This window comes from Tasmannia lanceolata, unplaced genomic scaffold, assembly GCF_043159265.1.
Source record: "Tasmannia lanceolata isolate RefF3 unplaced genomic scaffold, GAP_Taslan_0.1 ptg000026l, whole genome shotgun sequence".
NCBI lineage: Eukaryota > Viridiplantae > Streptophyta > Magnoliopsida > Canellales > Winteraceae > Tasmannia > Tasmannia lanceolata.
The window spans coordinates 6835170-6856904 of record NW_027518703.1 but is presented as its reverse complement, the minus strand read 5'-3'; the positions used below and the strand labels follow the sequence as shown (position 1 = coordinate 6856904).

The following is a 21735-nucleotide window of genomic DNA, read 5'->3' as shown; positions in this document are numbered from 1 at the left end:
TACTCTTTTTTTTTTTGTAATTTGTTTTGGAAGAGCTGTCTTCCTAGCTTGCTAAGTACATTTTGACTGCGGTTGGGCCTATAGCTCAATGGTTGAGGCTTTGTTTCTCTACCTTGAGGTCGCAGGTTCGATCCCAGCTTGCCTGCTAAAGAAAAAAGAAGAGGACATTTTGACTCTATGCCACGGCTTTGGGTACCATCAAAAGAGAAATGAAATCCGCTCCCTCTTTTTACGTCAACTTCAGTGTACTTGGGCAATCATGGCCGTTGAATCCTTCCCATGTGAAGTAAATCAGCCCCTCTGCAGTCATAGATACACCAAAGGTGGCTGTCCCAAGTAAAAACAAGGGCCGGATGTATCACTTCCCCACCAAAATCGTTCATTTTTTTTTATCCAAATAAAGACTACTCTAGGCTCCGTTCAAATGCTAGAATTGGCTTGGAAATTTAAGGAGAATGACCAGACAACTCCCATCAAGCTAGACGATCTTATTCCTAAGGTTTGTTTGGTTGCCACATGCCCAGGGGCAGAGCCAGGAATTTACACTGGGGGCAGAGTGAGTAATTTACACTTTGCCTACATGGAACTTGGGGGGGGCGTGAACGTCGGTAAATGTAATTTTTCTTTTAGCGGCGTTTATGAACGCCGGTAAAACCCATATGTATTTTAGGTTATAAAATACGATTTTGAAAGTCATTTGGGGGGGGGGGGGGGCTGATGCTATATGCGGTTCCGCCCCTGCAAATGCCCGACATCCTCAAGGAAGTCCCAAGTAGAAAAATGATTTTTTGGTGACTTTATGGTGTTTGGTAGCTAATTTAGCATCACAATCCCTAGAGATTACTAGACAAGATTTAAAGCTAATTATTGCTTGTTCGGTGACGTGACACCAAGGAGTGTTCATTCGGTTATAACCGAACCGAATAGACCAAAATTTGATAACCGAAATAATTTTGGTTATCAAATTTCGATAACCGAACCGAAATTTCTAAAAACCGAACTGAAACCGAACCGATTAAAAATTTGTTATTTAGTTATAACCGAATAACCGAATAGTAGGAGAAAAAGAGGAAAAAAAGTAAAATTTCGGTTTGGATCAGAGGGCTAGGATCATCCTATCGAAATGATCTTTTCAGCACAACTTAATTAAGTTGTGATCAATCAAATTGACGGTTTTGATCATCCTACAGAGTGCCCATAATTTTGGTTATTCGGTTAACAAAATTATTTTTTTAGATAACCGAACCCGAACCGAAATAACCGAATTTCCAAAAAAAAAAAAACCAAAACCGAACCGAACCGGCCAAACCAATTTGGTTATGTTCGGTTATTCAGTTATATCCGAATAATGAACACCCCTAGTGACACCCGTATTCCCTCATTATACCTTCCATGCCATCCTCCTCAAAAAAAGGAAGAATTTGTCAATTAGAATTTTGCTATTTTTTTTCGTTGAGATCGTTTCGCATGCGTTGCGACACAGCGGAAATGAGTTCGTCGCCCATCCAAGAGCCGTTGGATCACCTTGACAGACGAGATTAAAGGGCTTAAAAATGGTTGAAAGCGGTGGTAACCCGGTAACCATCTAAATCTTTTCCGAAATCTTTGCGCGAAAAAGTATCGCCCACTTTCATTTGCGAATTTTTCTCGAGTATCATTCTTCCTTGGCGCTCCATTTTAGGGTCCATAGACGATCTGGCATGGGCGATTTGGTCGCTATCACCATCCCCAGTTAAAGCAATGCTTGTAGAGGTGAATGGGACCCTAAAACGGAACCCACAAGCATTATCCATCTCCAGTAACTCTGTAAGCCTGAAGTTTTCGTAAGGGCTTTAGGCTTGTTAAAATTACAGGTGCAGAAAATGGGGCTCTGGATGCTAAAAATTGGAATTTGACTCCAGCTCAATACAAACAATCCGGAATTAGCAGTTGTAAATGAAATCTCAAATCATCTATTGGACTTGAGAGACTTGAGGGGCCCCTAAGCAGCTAGTTACAATTAAGAATTTAGATTCCCACTTGAAGCAAATCAAACCAATCCCTGTTGAGAATTTTCAAGCAAAGCAACGAAATTAAGGCCATAATTTCTGCGACAAACATCTCAGTAAATTAATAATAATCATATTCTGAATGAAAACACAAACACGATCAAATCAGACACTTGGTGGCATATCTCCTAACCTTTCCCCTCTATCTTTTTTTTTTGAAAAGGGCAACAGAATATATTATATATATATATGTAAAAAACAGAACCGAGGTGGTCCTGAAGGAACAAAGATAATACAAAGATAGCAGTACAATAATTCAAGGAGGTAGATAGTCAAAGCACTCAAACGCGGCCCGAAAGACTCCTTTCTTGGCAAGGGTGTCTGCTTCCGCATTGGCTGATCTCCTGACATGGCGAAAAACTATTGAGGAGCCCTTAGCTCTGTCCTCTATTTCCTCTAAGAGAGGTAAAAATCGCCAAGGGGGAGAAGCGTTACCCGAAAGCCAGCGAATAACATTTAAGGAATCCCCTTCGACGATAATTTTGTCGCACTCTAGACGAGGCATCGAGAGAAGCCCGCTATGAACGGCTCGGACCTCTGCCTCGTTTGAGTCTGCCACTCCGATAGGCCCCGAGTACTCCCAGAGGACTTCCCCTTCGTGGTTTCTACATAACCTCCCTACTCCTGCCATTCCTGGATTGCCGATAGACGATCCGTCAAAGTTAAGTTTCAGGGACCCCGGAGGAGGAGGAATCCAGGAGGGGAGGATTTTCACTTTGGTAGCCGATTCCAAGCATATGATTGACCATCCTTCCCAGAGGTCGAAAGCTGAAACAAAACGAAACAGGGGAAGGCTTCGAGCCCAGGATATGACCGCAGCTATCAACTGAATATAAATCCAATAGGGAGATCTAGCCTTCCCTTCAAAGATACGAGCATTCCTCTCTTTCCACAAGAACCACCATGAGGCCAGGAGACACATCTTCCACAGCGTTCTGCCTTTCCTTTTCCAAGGAGTCTAGGCCCAACTCTGAATGAATTCAGCCATAGAGTTGGAGGGGACCCAACTGATTCCAAAACGAGAAAAAATAAGACCCCAAATATGGCGAGCGACCTTACAGTGTATGAAAAGGTGGTCAATGGATTCCCCAGCGGATAAACATAGAGGACAGTGATCTACCAACCACATTCCTCGTTTCCTCAAAAAATCTATAGTTTGAATGCGGCCCCAGCTAACCGACCACCCAAAGAAAGCAACTCTCGGAGGGCAAGATTGTCTCCAAACCGAGTAGGACACATGCTCCACTAAAGAAAGGATCAGATGGTTATAAAAAGATTTGACTGAAAATATCCCCGAAGGATTCCAAATCCAAATCCGACGATCTACGCCCGAAGACTTGATGAAGCAAGAATCCAATAAGGAGAGGAGGGCGCTGTAAGAGTTTAACTCCCTAACAAAGAAGTCTCTGCGAAACTTAGGAGACCAAGCCACCTTCCCATGTTCCCTTGCAAAACATTCCGATACCCAGGCCTCTTTCTGAGATGACACGATGAATAAGTCAGGAAACATCACTTGAAGAGGAACGTCCGAACACCAATGATCCTGCCAGAACCGAATCCGATCCCCCCTATATACTCTGAATCGGACGCCAGGAGCAAATAACGACTTCAACTTCAAGATGTCGCTCCAAACCGTGAGACATTTGAGTTTAAAATTATCAACAGAGTCCCAATGCCCATGATCTGAACCATACTTACTTCCAATGACCCGGACCCACAAAGAGGATTGTTCTTCGCCAAATCTCCACAGCCACTTGCCCATAAGGGCCTGGTTAAAACTCTGAACCCTCCTGATACCCAAACCTCCATTTTTAGTAGGCAAGCAGACCATACTCCATTTAATCAGGGAGACCCCCCTTTCCCCTCTATCTTGTTACATCTTATGTGGTGTTACACTTGGAGCCACGGGACGCAATTAATGTAAGCAGTTTAAAATGGATATTTGTGAGAGTTTTCTTAACACCCAGTTTCCAGTTGGGTAGGGAATTTCTCCCTCTTAAAAGATCGATAACTCATAAGCTCTCTGTATATACAAAGGCCACCCCACAAAGTTGGATGGGCGACGAACCCATTTCCGCTGTGTCGCGACTCATGCGAAACGATCTCTCTTTCTCCCCTCTCTCTTCTCTTTCTATATATTGATATTGACACCCCTCCCATTGCTCTTACGAGATTAGCAACCAAAGACCACTTATCACTATTTTACCACGTAAATCCTAGGTAGATCAAACTTTAAAACTGTTTGTCTCCACCCTATTGACTACTTGTACCACTAATCTACAAGGTAACTATCTGCATCTGAACAAGGCGTTAAGATTTCGGATTTCAGGCTAATTAAATTGGTTGGGTGCCTCTACAAAGTTTTGGCAAAAGTAATGGCAGATGGGATGAAGAAGGTTCTCCCTAAGGTGATATCCATAAATCAGTCAGAATTTGTCAATGGTTGGCAAATCCTAGATAGCGCTCTCGTAGCAAATGAGGTGGTAGAACTTTTTGCTAAGTCTAGAAGGAAAGACGTAGTTTGTGTTAGAGGTAATTAGGTCAAGCAAGAGGTTGCTTGAAGCATTACACCCAAGGTATCTAGTTTGGAATACCAAGTTTGTTGCCTCCAACCCATATATATATATATATATATCATAGTTACCGGATTCGCCATCCGCCCTCTGATTCGCCATCCGTGGTTGCACGATCCCAAACGTGGTTCGCTAGCGACCCAGATCGCCAAAAATGACGAACCACGGCGACCCGCGGGAGAGAAAGAGAGATGCATATAGACTAAGAGAGAGATGGCGAGAGAGCTACAAATTTTATATATTTTGGGTTGAATTGGAACTAGAGCTTTATTTTTGGAAAAAAATATGTAAGGTATACATGAGGTTTTTTTAATTTTTTTATTAAGTGGATGTAGTATGGACTATGGAAGGATATTCATATATTCCAACGGGAACTTTCTTTTTGAAAAAATATGTATGACATACATGAGGTTATTATATTTTGTGTATTAAATGTATGTAGTGTGTACTATGGAATGATATTCCTGTGTGTGTGTGTGTGTGTGTGTGTGTGTGTGTGTGTGTGTGTGTCTATATATATATATATATATATATATATATATATATATATATATGAGGAAAGTGAAGCTACACCGCCGGCTTAAAATACAATGGGCCCACATTGTTTTGGTGATCCAAAGAATTCATTTGATTGGCCCTCACATAGATAGGGTGTCCACCAAAAATCAGCTCCATAGGATCATCCCAACCCTACGATTTGTGGAGGCAAAAATGAACGAGAGAGAGAGAAAGAGAGAGAGAGAGAGGAAAATGATTGTACACTCGAGCGCTTATGGTACGCTCGAGTGCCCCAATCACATGGGTCCCACATTTTTTGTGGTGATCCAAAGCATTCATTTGCAAGGCTCTATCATAGATAGGGTGTGTACCAAAAAACAGCTCCATTGAATCATCCTAACCCCTCCAAAAGTGGACGGGAAAAATGGGCAGATTTGTGGTATGTCCATTTTGCCCTCCACAAATGGATCGGTTAGGATGATCCTATGGAGCTGATTTTTGGTACACACCCCATCTATATAAGGGCCTTTCAAATGAATGCTTTGGATCATCCTAACAAAGTGGGCCCCATGTGATTGGGCACTCGGAATGAACCGCGTTCCAGGTAACATTGATATAGATACACCAGGGTTAATGACTGGTTAATGGACTCTAGCCCATGCAGGCCCACTACACCGGTCCATTATCTTACTGGGCTTGTATTAGAACATATATGGGTTATATTATATACCCAACAGTTTGTAAGTTACTAAGTTGGTATGGAAAAGGCATATATATGACAGAGTGAAATGGAAGTGTTTGGACTATATGCTCAGTAGAATGGGATTTGGGTTGAACTGACGGTCATGGATATCGAGATTTGTCTCTTTAGCATGGTTCTCAATTACGGTTAATGGCTCCCCTAAAGGTTTCTTCAAAGGGAGATGATATATCCGCCCCTTTTGATCACCAGGAACACCCCCTGTCAGTGTATCAATGACTAAAGAGGGGCTGTTGTACTTATGTCAGAAGAATTCAATGCCCCTGATTGCCATAAACACTGACAGGGGGGTGTTCCTGGTGATCAAAAGGGGCGGATATAAGATCAAGAAAAACTCAGGCTAGACGGTCTTCTTGGTTGCTCGGTGGAAGATTTTCCAACAGCGTACTTGGGTCTTCCTTTTGGAATAGGCCACCCCAAGAAAAAGGTTGGGACCCAATAGTGGAAAGAATTGATAGAACTTTCAAATTGGAAGAGGAATCTTGGCTTGCTCGGAGGAACAATCACTCTAATAAAAGCAGTGCTAGCCAGCATCCCTATTTATCACCCCTCCCTACCACTTGGGCGAATGAACAAGGGGAGGATGCAGAATTCTTGATACAGATTGTATCTTCCCCTTTATTTTCCCTTCTGCTTGTTTCAACCACCTCAATTGTTTCTTGCCCTGTTAGAAGATATGTTACTTGTTACCTTTCAAAAAAAGAAAAAAAAAAAGATATGTTACTTGATGCTTACTTGGGTAATTAAGTTGTAAAATCCAATCCGGTTGAAGTAAGGGATTTGAGAGACTTGCTCCATTAATTTTTCCATATCCTTTGCATCTTCCAACATGTCTTTTCCGGCATTTACTTAAAGTGATGTTTATCTGACTCTAGAATGCTCGATACAACGTATGTTAGTCGAATTGTGACATCCTTATCCTATGTTACACCATAAATGTTTCAAGGACATTTGATATGAGGGATAGTTGAAAGCCCTACTTTGCTTTCTAAACCTTGGAGATATTTCTTCTTAAAGTGCAATTGATATTCAGCTTTCAAGTTTATAACTCTCACAAAGTTAATAACATTTTATAATGATAATTCTCTAATTTAATCTTTCGTAAGTTAAGAGATGATAAACTATAAGTTCTTGACTTTGTTGATGAAATTATGAAATAGCCAACAAACATTCAAAGTGAATCGTTCTCTGGAACAAGATTTAAATAGCATGAAGTGAACAATTGCAAAACCTTGACACGAAAATACAAATAAATTCATTCACCAGTTTCTTTACTCACATCCTACTAGAACCCCAATTTTTCGACAACTCCGCAGTCTCTTTTGTGTACGCAGGAGGGCTGATGATGTGACGAATTCAAATTAATAACTGGGTATGCCTACAGAAAACATTGTTTATCTTCTCTCAAAGTTCAACACCATTATCCCAAATCCGGAGAGGAATGCAAAGAGAACGGTGATTCCAACTATCACAACAGCAACCACTCCTAGGAAGTCATGCCTGGATCCAAAATAGCTCCTCAGAAATTGAGTTACTGTCTCTCCAGACTCAAGTGTATCATGTATATCACCATATTGAGAAGCAGTTAGCCCATATAGGGTCCAAGCCACAAGGCATGCCCAGAAATACCACCTCCATCACACAGTAATCCTCTGCGGTCAACAAAAAGAACATAGTGATTTTCGGTTTTAGGAAACCCAACATGTAGGTAACATATTAGAATCAGAACTTTCTGGTCGCGGAATCATAAAACCTGAGAAAAGATTCCAAAATGCATAGAATGCATTAGAAATTATGCCAGCGATGTGGTGATTAGGAGTCATAGCTACTGACATCATCCCATAGAAGGTGAAGTATAACAACGTGAAGTACATGAGGAAACAATACCAAAAGAACTTGGAAGCCGTCCAATCAAATCCGATCATTGCATACACTATAAGTCCATATACCAGAGCCTGGACAAAAATATATGGGATCTCGATAACAATCTGAAAATGCATCGAAGCAAGTGAGAAGCAATATGAAGGAAGAAGCTTCATAGAGAATTGTCAGTTCCATAAATATATAACTAGTAAATGACATTTGGATCCGTTTCTTAAAAGGAGAATTATCAGTTCTTCCTAGGACCACTCAATTAAACTTCTTAAAAGGAGAACCATTAGAGACAACGTAAAAATTGAGTACCTAACCGAACGCATATGGCAAAGCTGAATACAATCCTGCAGATCTCTCTCTGTAAAAAACTGCTCGTTCTACGGACACAACTGGCTGCACAGCTGTGGCATTTAGAACCCCAAGGATCAGCAACGCCGAATACATAGAACCATTCTATTAAACAAATCCTGTTGCGTACTCCTGCAGTTTTCAACATCAATGTAATTTGCTATCTTTCGTCTAAACTTAAAATTGAACATAAGAACTATGGGGTTTTCTTACGTTTTGGAGCCCAGATCCCAGAATATCGTTCCTATCATCAAGGCAATGACTGTTGTGAAGAAAAATCTCACTGCAGTGTATGGTGGATTGCGCCAATATGACCAGTGCTGTTTCCATAGGCAAGCCAAGCACTGCGTGAAGAAGGGTTGAGAATACTGAGTGGGGAAGTAAAGATCTGTAGAACCGGGAGGAGGAATACTCAGTTCTTTTATCAGAGCTTCATTTCTCCTGCGAAAAATGGCAGAGACATGTAAGCGCTTTCCAAAAAAATGGTTATCATTTCAGATTTCAGACATGAGGGCCAAAAGAGTATATATCTGTTAATCACACCTAAACAAATCCGAGTTCTTGTATATTTCTGTAAAGTTAACTCCCAAAGATTCTTCTTGTGCTGGGGACGTCACCTCCAACATCCATGTTGCGGGGTTATAACCTTCGGTTATCTTACTGACTCCATCTACTCCCTTAACAATATAAACCCAATGCAATTAGAACAAGTCTGGGACGGTTTGATATAGAGGCTTGGAGGAAAATGTGATTCAAAGGTTTTTCACCTCAAAGTACTTGATTAAGTGGAAAGAATTGCGTCCCAATGGACCTACATATATTTCTTCTCCTCCTCGCTTCAATAAGAAGAGCTTAAAGAGTTAAAGTAGAATGAAAAGATATCAGTACGCGTGAATTAACAATAAAACACGCGACACAACTAACAAATTTCACATGCTCCACTTGTTGCAATTTTTCCATTATATTCGTTCCTGAAGGATAGGTAATGTTTTCTTTCGGCTTGGAAGAATACCGAGATAGTTCAATAACCCCTTCCAAGACAAAATAGGAATTACCTGATTAGTAAAATTTATGGAAAAGAGTACATTGCAGGCACCAAAGTCCAATATTTCCTTTTGTGGGTTGATGATTTTTATATAAATATGAAGTACCTCCACCATATTCATAGAAAAGTTGAGGAGTGTTGGAGCAGCTCTGCTACCCACATAGTCCTCTGCTTCAATATTCAAATGCCCAAACCGGACTTCAATTGTCGGCGTATCAATTCCAACTCTGAACAAATCCAAATAACACATGACACCCAACAGAGATATGCTATTAGAAGACTACGAAACTTGAGAAATGTGAACTCCCAGAACAATTCATAAAAGAAAAATAAGAAAAAAGAAGGGCAGAAAAGAGAGGTTACAGATCCATGCGGTTTTTCAGTTTCAAAAGGAACTTCTCATTGTCCTCCTCTGCAACTCTAATCAATCTATCTAGCAGAATTTTCTTCTCTTGATACCCAAGACTATCAATATCAATTTGCCTGAGCCCACCTTCAACACCACTCAATATCCCTTTCCTTATACGATCGTATGTTGGCAGTTTCTCAAGTGAAGCCCATTTCAGAGCTTCTTCATCGTCTTCATCACGTGAAGATCTAGAGAAAACATCTCCTGTGTTGTTCCTCCATATTGAAGAACCATTTCGGTGTATGCTACTACTGACCGCTTGGATATCACTAGCCTCCATTGACAGCCCAAGACTTCGAAAAAGGGAAACACCCAAAACAAATTCAAGTTTCAGGGCATGAAAACTGTAATCTCAACGCCTAGAGATAAAAAAATGACAAAAATACTATGGATTTCAAGAACTTCTGGCTTTCAGGGGAGAAACTTGAGAGTCAAGACATGGAGAGGGCGTTAAATGTGTCTTGATGGATGTAATAGAGAGACGGATTTATATAGAAAGTATACAGAGGTGGTTCTACCATATCGAGTACTGAACAAATTATGGAGGGAAGTGGAGGTGAAAATCCCTACATTTGAATTGAAACAACGTTAGGTGACTTGTGGGCCACTATACCTGCTGTTGATCTTGTGGGCCACCACCTCATTGCATTGCGTGGTGGAACGTTATCATGTGTTAGGTGGGCCCCCAGGTAAACCAAAAACAAATCTCATTCATGCTGAGTGGAGGTTGAAATTTCTATTTCCATTTCCAACCTCTGGTCCTTTTTGAGGTGAACTCTCAAAATGTGTTTCATAATTAAGTGTTTATGAATTTTTTAAGTGTTTATTCATATTTGTATTTCATGAAAATGTGATTCATCATTTTCTGTCGAGAAAAAAACCAACTTAACCTCTCACACGAGCTCACTCGTGTCTTCCCTTCTCCTTGTCCAAAGTACTCGGCTAAGGTAAAATTGGATTGACTCGGGCAAGTTATTAACTCAAGCACGGCAATTTTAATTGACTTGATAAGAAAAAAAATCCCACCCAAACATGTACTTTCAACAGAAAAGAAAATAGATCCATTACTTCTACCTTAAAAGTGTAATGGAACGAGAGGCAATTATAAAAAGGTCAGAGTACTTTTACAGTAAAATCATTGAACACTCTAAAAAAATAAAACAAAAAAACTCAATTCCAATCACAAAAAAGAGAATCCCAAAATTCCATCTAGCATCTCATTTTTATAAATAGACTCATCTCGCATCCCATTTGAAGCAGACAATACAAAAAAGCGAATCTGTTCCTCTTAAGGGTATACTGAGGTTTTGTTGTTCCATACTTCCATTACTATGGCCCATGCCTTTATCGGCCCGACCTCCGGGATTAATGGCAGCCCAAAACAGATTGTTAGGAAACCGATCAAGTTCGTAACACAATTGATCTTCTTAGAGGGAAGATCAGCCAATGGATCCACTTCGGGAGAAGGATCAGCCCTCCTCTCTACTCAAAGAAACAATCCCTAGGATAAAATTCTTCATTACTTGAAAAAAAGAAGAAGACTACTTACATGTTATTTATGGAAAACCAAGTGACCACTTCCTCTTAAACTCCTAAACAATAGCAACATTTCCTAAAAAATTAAAGTGATAATAACAACCTACAATAATTCGTTGTGACTAAAATTTACCCAAACCCATGTTGATTATCCCAACAGCCACTTCACCATCCTTATCCCAACAGTCATCTCATCATCCTTATCCCAATAGCCACACATTAAATCTCACTATGCGCTTAACATTCCACCTGCCTTTAAATCAACCTTGTCCTTAATGGCCCGTTGTTAAGAAGTTTGATGTGATACTCTTGTGCAGGCTTCCTAAAATTCTTCTCTCTTCTCTCTTTTTTACTTTTTTTTTTTTAAAGATGACAAATACATTCATACTAAGAAAATAACAATGGGGATCAGAGGTTCCAACTTGCATTACATAGTATGGCTGGTCAGGAGCATACTCTTAGACCATAAGAAACTATAATAAAACTAAAGCATCTTCTTTTGGGTCCTAGCATTTCCGATCATTCCGTTTACATTCAAAAAATTGGATTCCATTTACATTCCAAGAAAAAATCATCCATACAAAAGAACCATCGTGCTTCCAAAATTTCACTTGCAAGAACCTCTCTTCACAAGTCTCTTCACGGACGGGCAAGGATCAAAACAATAAAATGCCTCCATGAATAAAAGATAGAGATCTTTCAAGCTGGTGAGGATCTGCTTCGTTTCGTTTGCTCCTCTTCTTTAATGATCAAAACAATAAAATGCCTCGAGATGCGAAAGACCGAAGTCTCTCAAGCTTGATGAGGATCCACATCGTTTCATTAGCTCCCAGATCTCCTCTGAAATTTTTTAATGAACCAACTAAAACAGGCATCCCGCCTACGAGACAAAACAATAAAATGCCTCAAGATGCGAAAGACCGAAGTCTCTCAAGCTTGATGAGGATCTGTACTCCTCTGAAAATTTTAATGAACCAACTAAAACATGCATCCTGCTTAAGAGACAAAACAATAAAATGCCAGAAGATGCAAAAGACCGAAGTCGCTCAAGCTTGATGAGGATCTGCATCGTTTCATTCGCTCCCAAATCCCCCATGAAAACTTTTAATTAACCAACCGCCCATAATCCTCCGGCCAACAACATAAGCACCCCACCCAATTACTCATAATCATCCTCCCACCTAACAACTTATCCTACTTCCAAAAGAGTTGAGGCAACTCCATTTTCAAATCGATCTCATCGCGCTGTTCATCAATGCTCCTTCGTTGTGTTTTAATAGAACGATTGAGATGTTGATATGTGGATGATGTTAGACGATGATCTTCTTGACGACTTTAGACGGGTTGAGAGGAATGACAATTTTTCTGGCGATGATCTTGTTAGACTCAACAATGCTGATAAACGCCTTTCTTTTGTGACATTTTCTCTTTTTCTTCTTTGAGCTTGGGAAGATATGAATTCATTGAACCTGAAACACCTGTCTGAGAGGGACCATAAGCTCTACCTCCACCGTTATAGTTTTGGTTGTTGGAGCTTTCCTCCTGGCCGCGTGTATGTGTAGTCACCATCTCGTCAAACTATCAAATTGAGCGTTCATAGCGGAAAACATCTTCTGAATCTCCTTTATCATTATCTCTTATCCCACAACAAGATAACGCCCCCGAGCTTCCAACCGTCTGATACTTGGATCATACATGCCCTGCTCCGATACCATTTGTTATGAGCCCCGGGGGCGGAGCCAGGAATTTACACTTGGAGGGGCCGAACTAATTTACACTGGCCTCCATTGGTCATTGGGGGGGGGGGGGGGGGTGGCGGCATGGTCATTAAACTAACCAAGCATGCATGTACATGCCATGAAGCATAAAAGGGATTTTGCAAGTCATTGGGGGGCCATGGCCCCCCTCATACTATATGTGCCTCTGCCCCTGATGAACCTGATCGGCCGGTTCATAATAGAATTGATCTTCTTAGAGGAAATATCAGTTTCTTGATCCACTTCAAGAAAATGACCAGTCCTCCTTTGTGGTCAAAGACATAGTCTTCGGGGTAAAAATTTTCATTCCATGAAAAAAGACTACTTAGATGTTATTTGTGGAAAACACCACTTCCTCTAAAACTCCTAAACAATATCAAACTTTCCTAAAAAAATTGGAAAGTGATAACAACCTACACAAATTGTTGTGACTAGAATCTACTCAAACTCACCAACAATGATTGATAGGGAAGGGTTGTTAAACAGTGGTTTTAAAGATCAAGTTCATCTAAATAGGGATGGGAGCAGGGGGAGCAGGGAAATCCCCACCCCCACGCCCCTATCGGGAGTAGGGAAATCCCCACCCCCACGCCCCTATCTTCTCCCAACACACCCACACCCACAGGGGCGGAGCCAGGAATTTACGCGCGGGGGGGGGGGGGGGGGGGGAGGAACTAATTTACACTTTGCCTGCATTTGTCATTGGGGTGGGTGGTGGCGTGGCGATAGCCCCCAAGGACTTGCAAAGTCCCTTTTTTTTTTTTTTGAAAGATACATGCATGTCTGAGCAGACACCATATAAAAAACACATATATCTAGAGTTTTTTTTTTTAACACATGAACGTTTCAAATATATAACTAAGCCCACATTATTTAACAAAAAAATTAGAACTTTGTAAATATGTAATACTTTATATAGCGAAAAAATACTTAGAAGTTTATAAATAGAAAGGGAATTGCTAGCGTCCATCGCAAAAGGCATTTCGTGGCTAGTCTGTCGTCGCACATCAGACCAGCCACCTCGTGAATGAGGACAATAGCTTTTGTCTCCATTCACGAGGTGTCTGGTCTCACATGCGACAGACCAGCCACGAATAGCCTTTTGCGATGGACCCTAGCAAATCCCAAATAGAAATCCCTGAATAGATATTGAATATCTTACCTAACAAATAATTAAAATAAGAAAATTTATATATGAGGTATATTATCCTAACATATTCAATAATTTTATTTAAATATACTCACAAAAAAAAAAGACAGGTATGTATCTAAACAAATTTGTTGATTTTTTTTTTTGTGCACAAATCGCATTAGCACATAACATGTGCCCACTGTCTTGTATAAAATACTAAAATTGGTCATAATTTATGTGATTAATCAAATTCATTTGACTTTATAATAAGGGAATTGCTAGCGTCCATCGCAAAAGGCATTTCGCGGGTGGTTTGTCACATGTCAGACCACCCATCTCGTGACTGGAGACAAAAGCTGTTGTCTTCATTCACGAGGTGCATGGCTGGTCTTACATTTGATAGACCACCCGCGAAATGCCTTTTGCGATGGACCCTAGCAAATCCGTTATAATAATGTATTGATTATTGTATAACAACCTTTCCTTACGCCCTCAAACAAATTTTTGGCTCTGCCGCCGCATCTAAATCTAGTAGTTTTTTAAAGGATGATTTGAGCAAGGTTGGCTTTGAAATTTTTTTATTATTTCACTGTAAAGAGAATCTGGCTCTCTTAACTAAAAACAATTTGAAATTGGCAAAATTTTGCGCAATCTCCTAGTTATACTCGTATTTTGGTCGTGGGTGTTGCGTCATGGCCATTGCTTGGTAAAATATTAGTCGAACTCCTCACCACAACTTATATTTTACCAAGAATATTATATTAGAATTTGTGAACGATTAGACAGAGAATCACAGTATATGATCAATGGTAATAGGCGCTTTTTGGGTCCCATGGGAGAACATGTATGTAAAATCATGACCATTGATCTTTTAGAGCATTATCAGTCTTGGCCTCATCCTGAATGAGCATCCCATATTCCCATCCGTAGGTTAAAAGACTACAAAGACAAATGGTTTAGCTTTTCTCGGTCAAATCCTAAACAAGGCTTGATGGATCAAAGCCATAGGATCATCTGATCGAGGTGTTCTCAACAGCACTTGGCTGGACTTACTGTCGCTTTTCGGATCAACAGATCTGATCAGCCAATAATTCTCCATAGGAAGGAGCCTAAAAGCCCCTCTACTTATTAGTATTTTTCTTGTATTTTCTGGAGGAATATATAGTTTTGGAAGAACTCATATGAGCCAATCAGAGTCTAAAAGGGTGACTTTGGAACGAAGTGTTTTTTTGTTCGTAGGTAAGTTGGGATTGAACCTCCGACCTCCGAGTTGAAGAACAAAGCCTTGACCATTGAGCTAGAGACTCAATCCCATTTTGGAAGGAAGTTGTAAAAACTACCGAAGGTGGAAATATCAGTACATAATGCCAAGACTCGATTAGTGAACGAATTGATTCACCACATATAGTTAGTAATCCATGTTAGCAATTGAGAATTGATTCACCACATATAGTTAGTAATCCATGTTAGCAATTGAAAATGTCATTAACCACTTTTTTTACCGCCAAATTTCGCCTTGGCTTGTTTAGGATTAAACCTTGTAAAGAGGGGTGGGGACACCCTATGCGCATGGTTTACGGGTGATTGCGCACATGCGGGGGGGAATTAGTCCCACTCTGCAAAGTGGGGTGGGGACACCCTACGTCATCAAAAAAAAAAAAAAATTGCCCTGCCCTGCTTAGGCCCTGTTTGTTTCAGATTTTGATAAATGATCGTGAGTCCAAAACTGATATATATATATATATATATATATATATATATATATATACACACACACACACACTCTAATTACGTCTAACTTTTCAGTCTTCTACAGGGCAAAAGAGTCTTTTGGCAACCTGAACATCGAGAAAATCTTTTGTATATTGCCTGAGTCAATTAAGATTTACACAGGTTGACGTTTGATGTATCCCTTGATCCGCATAGTCTGGGGGCTAGAATATCCTGCTAAAGCATGTAAAGAAATAGCAATTGTATCACCATCACCTTCTTGATCGAGATTCTCATGATTTGATTCACCCTTATTCCCATCCTCTTCGTCGGAATCCTTCTCTAGTTTGATATTCAACAGTTGTTTTTGTCTGCAACGATGGTCCTTATGCCATTTATAACCACAATGCCAACATAACCCTTTCATCATTCGGTCCTTGAGTTCCTCCTCCGTCAATCATTTCATATGCATGCTACGATATGTGGATTCGATGGGACCTTCTCAAGGCAGATTAGGGGATCGACTAGTAGAGCTTTCATACGTACGTTGATATATCTTTATTCAGTCTTTCCTCCTGCATCGCACATAAGAGATAACAGTCATTATCGTGCTAAGATGATACATCTTGACTTCCCGTCTAATGTATGGATAGAGACATGCTACAAATGTCCCAACCAATTGAGGCTCTAACCAATCTCGAGCTTGATTGGAGAGCCGGTCGAAACAGCCTTGATACTCCAAGGCAATTGTCATTTGTCTTATTTTTGCTAGCTCGTCATGGACATCTTCATATCCAGATGGGCTAAAATTGAACTAATAGACCCTCAACGAATTCCTTCCAACTTGGAACTCCATGGTAGTTGCATCAAACCAATCATACCATTAGGTAGCATCGCCCTAGAGATTGATGGAAGCGATTGTGACATTGAACTCCTCTGTTATATGATAAAATCGAAAATTTGGCACTGCTCGGGGCACATTACCATCCCATCACAGAAACTCTGAAAATTTTGATCTCAATCAATATACGTTTCGCCTCTTCGATAACCTCGTTCATTGGTATGGCGATCATAGAAATTTGTAGCGTCTTGTTTAGACTGATCCCAATGCACAATGGTGGATTCGGACGTAAGATCGGGTCTATATCGGGTGACCATTGCTTGGTGAGGATTGGGATTTTGAGAGAGAAATTCTCTTGGCATCTTTAATATATTCGCTTTGAGGGTTTGAATTCTTGATTCAAGTCGTGATTCCGCATCCGGCCTCACTCCCAAAGCTTGTTATTCTGAAGATCTGTTCTTACTTCTCGTAGTTATGAAATAAACTTTTAGATCCTTGATATCAATCTAATTCTTTTGACGGCGGCGCATAAGAGGCATCCAATAGGAAGGGGTTTAGATACTGACTTGATAGACCACTATCAAAATTGAAGATAGCAAAGAAGAAGGATCAAAATAGAGAAAAATCTGAGTTAATTCGAAGAAACCAAAGCCTTCAATATGATTCAGCGCTAAATGTGCTTATTTCCTTGCCGAATAGCTATACGACAACTACATCATAGATAAATTAGAGAAAACAAAACAGGAAACAAAAAAATAACAAAATAGGAAAAAGAAATTAAGGAAACCTAACATCATACGGAAATAACATAAATAAGGAAAGCAAATGAAATACCTAGAGAGATGAAGAAAAATTTAATTCTCGAAAGAAAGAATATTAGTTAAATAAATTCACATACAATGGAAGTTGAGCATATTTTGGTTGAAAGGGCTAGAAAGAGACGGAAAGAGAAACTATTTTTACATTTCCACTCTTTTTCCATTGTTTGGCGGTAGAAGGAAACGAAGAAATATAAGGGGAGGTGGGCATTCCTTTTCCATGGATGTGGCTTTCCTTTTCCTTCTCAACACTGAAAGTGAAGTCGAGCATCAAATTCGTTTCTTCCCTCCAGGACGTTCTCCAGGAACTCTTCAAGGTTAATCTCTCTCTCTCTCTCTCTCTCTCTCTCTCTCTCTCTCTCTCTCTCTCTCTCTCTCAGGTCTGTTTTTGCATTTATTTGCGTTTTTTTTCTCTTTCTTTCTTCTTTGTGTTTTCTCCTGCATAGTGGTTTATAGGGAAATGGGATTTAGAGCTTACAGGTTTGCTTTTTTTTTTTAATGGTAGTCACGAAATATGATTTTTTCGGCAGTCATAAGAAATCCGTCGATACGGGTATTTGATTAGATTTATCGGCAGCCATATAAAACTGCCGGTAAAGAGTGAAATGCCAATGCCTTCTTGGAAGAGCAAATTACAAGCTGAAAAAGTTAGTGTATGACTCGAAGCAATGTTCACATAAGTAGTACAAATTCTTTGAGTCTTTCATGATGAAGAATCGCTACAATCGAAGTGAGTTTGTTTGTTGAATTTGTGTTTTGAGTTGTTGATGATAATTATATTTTCTCTCTTGATATTATACGTTTATCATATTGGTTGCTACTAGAGTAACTTTGAGATATATTGGTTGATGTTTTTGTTGAGCAAGGAATTCAACGTGAATGAACTTAGTGGTATGAAAAGATGATTGGTATGAAAATATGAAGAGATAACAATGTAGTAAGGTTGCGGATTCACAAAGTATATACATTTAGAACTTTGAAGGTCCTGAGAAGGTTTTGTGTAAAAAATGTTAAACTAATTAGTATTGATCCACAAGTTTTTTTTTTTGAATGGTAAAAAATATCTTTAGAAAAAAGGAGAAACAAATGGACCAAACCAGGACCGAGATGGCCACCAAAGCTAACAACCAAAACAAGAGAGAATCACCTCTCCCTCAACCGATTACAGTGTATGGGGTTTTTATTTGCAGAGAGTAGTGACAGTTTTCACTTACAGAGGAAATATTTTGCTTTGTACTCAGGTTTTCTCTCCCCCTCTGTTATTATATGTTTTAGAATTTTTCTTGTGGATTTAGAGAAGGGTTTGGAAATTTTTTGCTGGGATTTGGGGGTTCTGATTGTTTCTCGATTATAGATTGGTTTTGTAGTTGTTCTTATATGAGCTTAACTTGGCAGAGTCAGCTAGAACTGTGCTACAAGGACTGAGGAGTTTGGAGCCGGTCGTTTTTTACAAGGTGGTAGTGGAATGTGACTCTCTCAATGCCATTCGATGGTTGAAGGGTTCTGCTCATTGGATGGATGAGATTTCAGATCTCATAGCTCAATCAACGATTTCGTTTCACCATCTTCGAAGATCGGCTAACAGTGAGGCTGATAGGTTAGCTAGAGAAGGAGTCAGCAGAGTTTCTTTGGAGACATTTGACTTCCTTTCCCCTTTAGGGGCCTAGATTATGTCCATTTTCTCTCTTTTTCTGTTATCCTTTTCTCTCTATAATGACAATCTTGGTCGCGGGGTCTCCCCTTTCTCTTTCATTAACACAATTCATTACCATTCAAAAAAAAACTTGGCAGAGCCAGCTAGCTACTGCATTGTCAGCCACTTATTGTTACTTTCCTATAAAAATTCCCGAGCCTTCTTGTGGAAAAATCAGACTGTTCTAGTAAGTTTTAAAACTTTATCTTTCAGGTACCTCCTTTCCCAAAGTATACTTCTTTAATAGCTCATAGGACTCTTAAAAACTATATTCAGGAAGTTCTGGAAACCAAATAAGTACTATTATTTGTTGCTAAAATAAAGTTTTTTTTAGTAATATGAAGTTTGAGTTGAATGGTTAAAGGGGGGTTTTCTTTTTTCTTTTTTTATTATCTTCCTGTATTGTAACGGGTTAGAGGCAAGGTTTTATGTCCTCCTCTTGTAATTATTATTTTCTTATAAATAAAATTTAAGCTGCTGCCCCCGGGTTCCTAGATAAATTCCGGGTTAAAAAAATGTTTGCGTTGAATGCTATCTTAATTCTTAAGTGTTTTTACTGTGTGGCAGCCTTACTTGGTCTTGTTAGTTTGCGATGCCATTGGAAAAATTTCAGAGCTAGAAGGTTGGAGGTTGTCTTGAGCTAAACACGGAGAAATTCAGAAGTGTGAGATCTCTATCATGTACTCTTTCCCCTTGCACATATTTAGAGCTTCCCTATCTTGATTAAAGATATGATATAATCCTGTTAGGTCGAGTTCTCCGAAAATCTACAGGATTTAGTCCATTATGGTTGTACCTTCAATTCTTTTTATTTATTTTCAAATATCTACATGGTTTGGTCACTCTGGCCGGATCATTAAAACAAACTCCTCCTTCTACGCTTCCTTCCGCGATTCGTTAAAGGGAGGCTTAGCTGACCGCTCTTTTAACAACAAATGCACCTATACCCTCTAAAGAAGTGAGGTGAGGTCCCTCTCGGTTGAGGGACCGAACTGAACGATCAACTCTGGTTATGAGGCTTCGCCGATTGAGAAAGCTGCCGCGATGAAGTGGGAACCCATTTTTGGGATCCATCTTGGTTGACAATGGGTTTGTGATGTTTGGTCCGTGTGTGTAGCTTTTAGAATGGTAGTCGGAACATAAAAATCATCAATTTAAGATCAAAATTTTAAAGCAAAATCTAAACGTAATTGTTATTAGGTCTACGCTTTTGTTGAAGGACTCCAGAGATTCTCTCTTCATAAAGCAGCTGGAACTACCAAAAAATAAAAGATTCTATGCTACTTAATATTGTTCAAAGAAAAGTTTATCAAATCTTCATGCTCTTTTTAATCCTATAAAAAATTGTCACTCTTGAGTTAATTAGCGTAATTAAAGAAGCAAAAACAAAATAAAATTACTTACCTTGCTATATGAGCAAATATAGATCAAAGAGAAGTTCGTTTCAGAGACTAATATGCTTCATATGCAATTATAACATTCACAAACACCAAAAAAAGTGAAATTTATAATGCGTGCGATAAAGTGAAATTTATAACGCGCGTGATCAGTTTTGGATTACTGATGATGTTCTGGGATTACTCTGTTTTAATAATCTAATTTATTCAGTTAGTGGTTAATAATGGCCTGCTTCCTTTATTGTACATTTGATTACTTAAAATAAGTTCAATTTCAGATTCCGTCAATGGCTAATAATCTGATTTAGTTTCTTCTTTATTATAAATAATTTAAGTTCGCCTTCTTGGGCTTAATTGCAACAACCCATGCCTACTAATATATAACCTTTTTTTTTCAACTCAGATACCAATATTTACCTTCAACCTCTTGATCACATTTAGATTCCCCTTCCACTATTATTCTATCTAGTCTATGAGCCTATATAAGCCTAATACCTTGGAGCATGGCTCTAACCTCAGCTTTATTGGAGTCCGCTATCCCAATGGGGCCCAGAAAGTCCAAGGACGTCTCACCGAGTCACCTCTGCTATCTCTAAGTAAATCCCCGATACTGACTGGACTAGGACTCCCCAAGCTAGAACCATCAATGTTCATTTTAAGCTTCCCAAGATATGGAGGCTCCCACCTTTGATTTATGATTTGCCACTGCTCGCCACTCTTGCAAATCTCACGCCACCCCTTCCATTAATCATATGCTGAAACAAACCTAAATTCAGGGAGAATCCTAGCCCAAGATATGGTTAGATATCTATGATCTTCGTAAATATATAGACAAAGCTTTTAACCACATCTCTGAATACTCTGTCATTCATCTCCTTCCACAGAACCCAGATTGTGGCTAGTAGAGATATATTGCAATGGATTTTGCTCTTCTTCCGCCAGGGAGCCATGAACTTACTCTCCAACAAGTCCGATGGACCAGCAAGAAACACCCATAAAATCCCAAATCTATCAAGAAAGAAGACTCGTATAATAAGTCTCGGGTATGTATGTGATGATGTGCATAAATTCGATGCCACCTGATAAGGGTGGTTAGAAGGTACATAGGAAATCATTTAATATATGTGCGTATCTAGTAGGCACATTGGAGTTTGGTTTTTTTTTTTTTTGGAAAGATGACAACTATACTAAAGAAAAGCAGAGGCCGGGGACAAGATGTCCCCCAAAACCCCGGAATACAACAACTATATGAAGAAGCGTAGAAAAGAGGAAAACATAAAAATTCCACCGTTAGT

The 21735-nt window shown here is 39.6% G+C and overlaps 1 pseudogene; it reads right to left on the bottom strand.

Annotated features, from left to right (window-relative positions):
• Positions 1–7273: 7273 nt before the first annotated feature.
• LOC143858461 (pleiotropic drug resistance protein 1-like) lies at positions 7274–9836 on the bottom strand (annotated as a pseudogene).
• Between the last annotated feature and the right edge of the window lie 11899 nt (positions 9837–21735).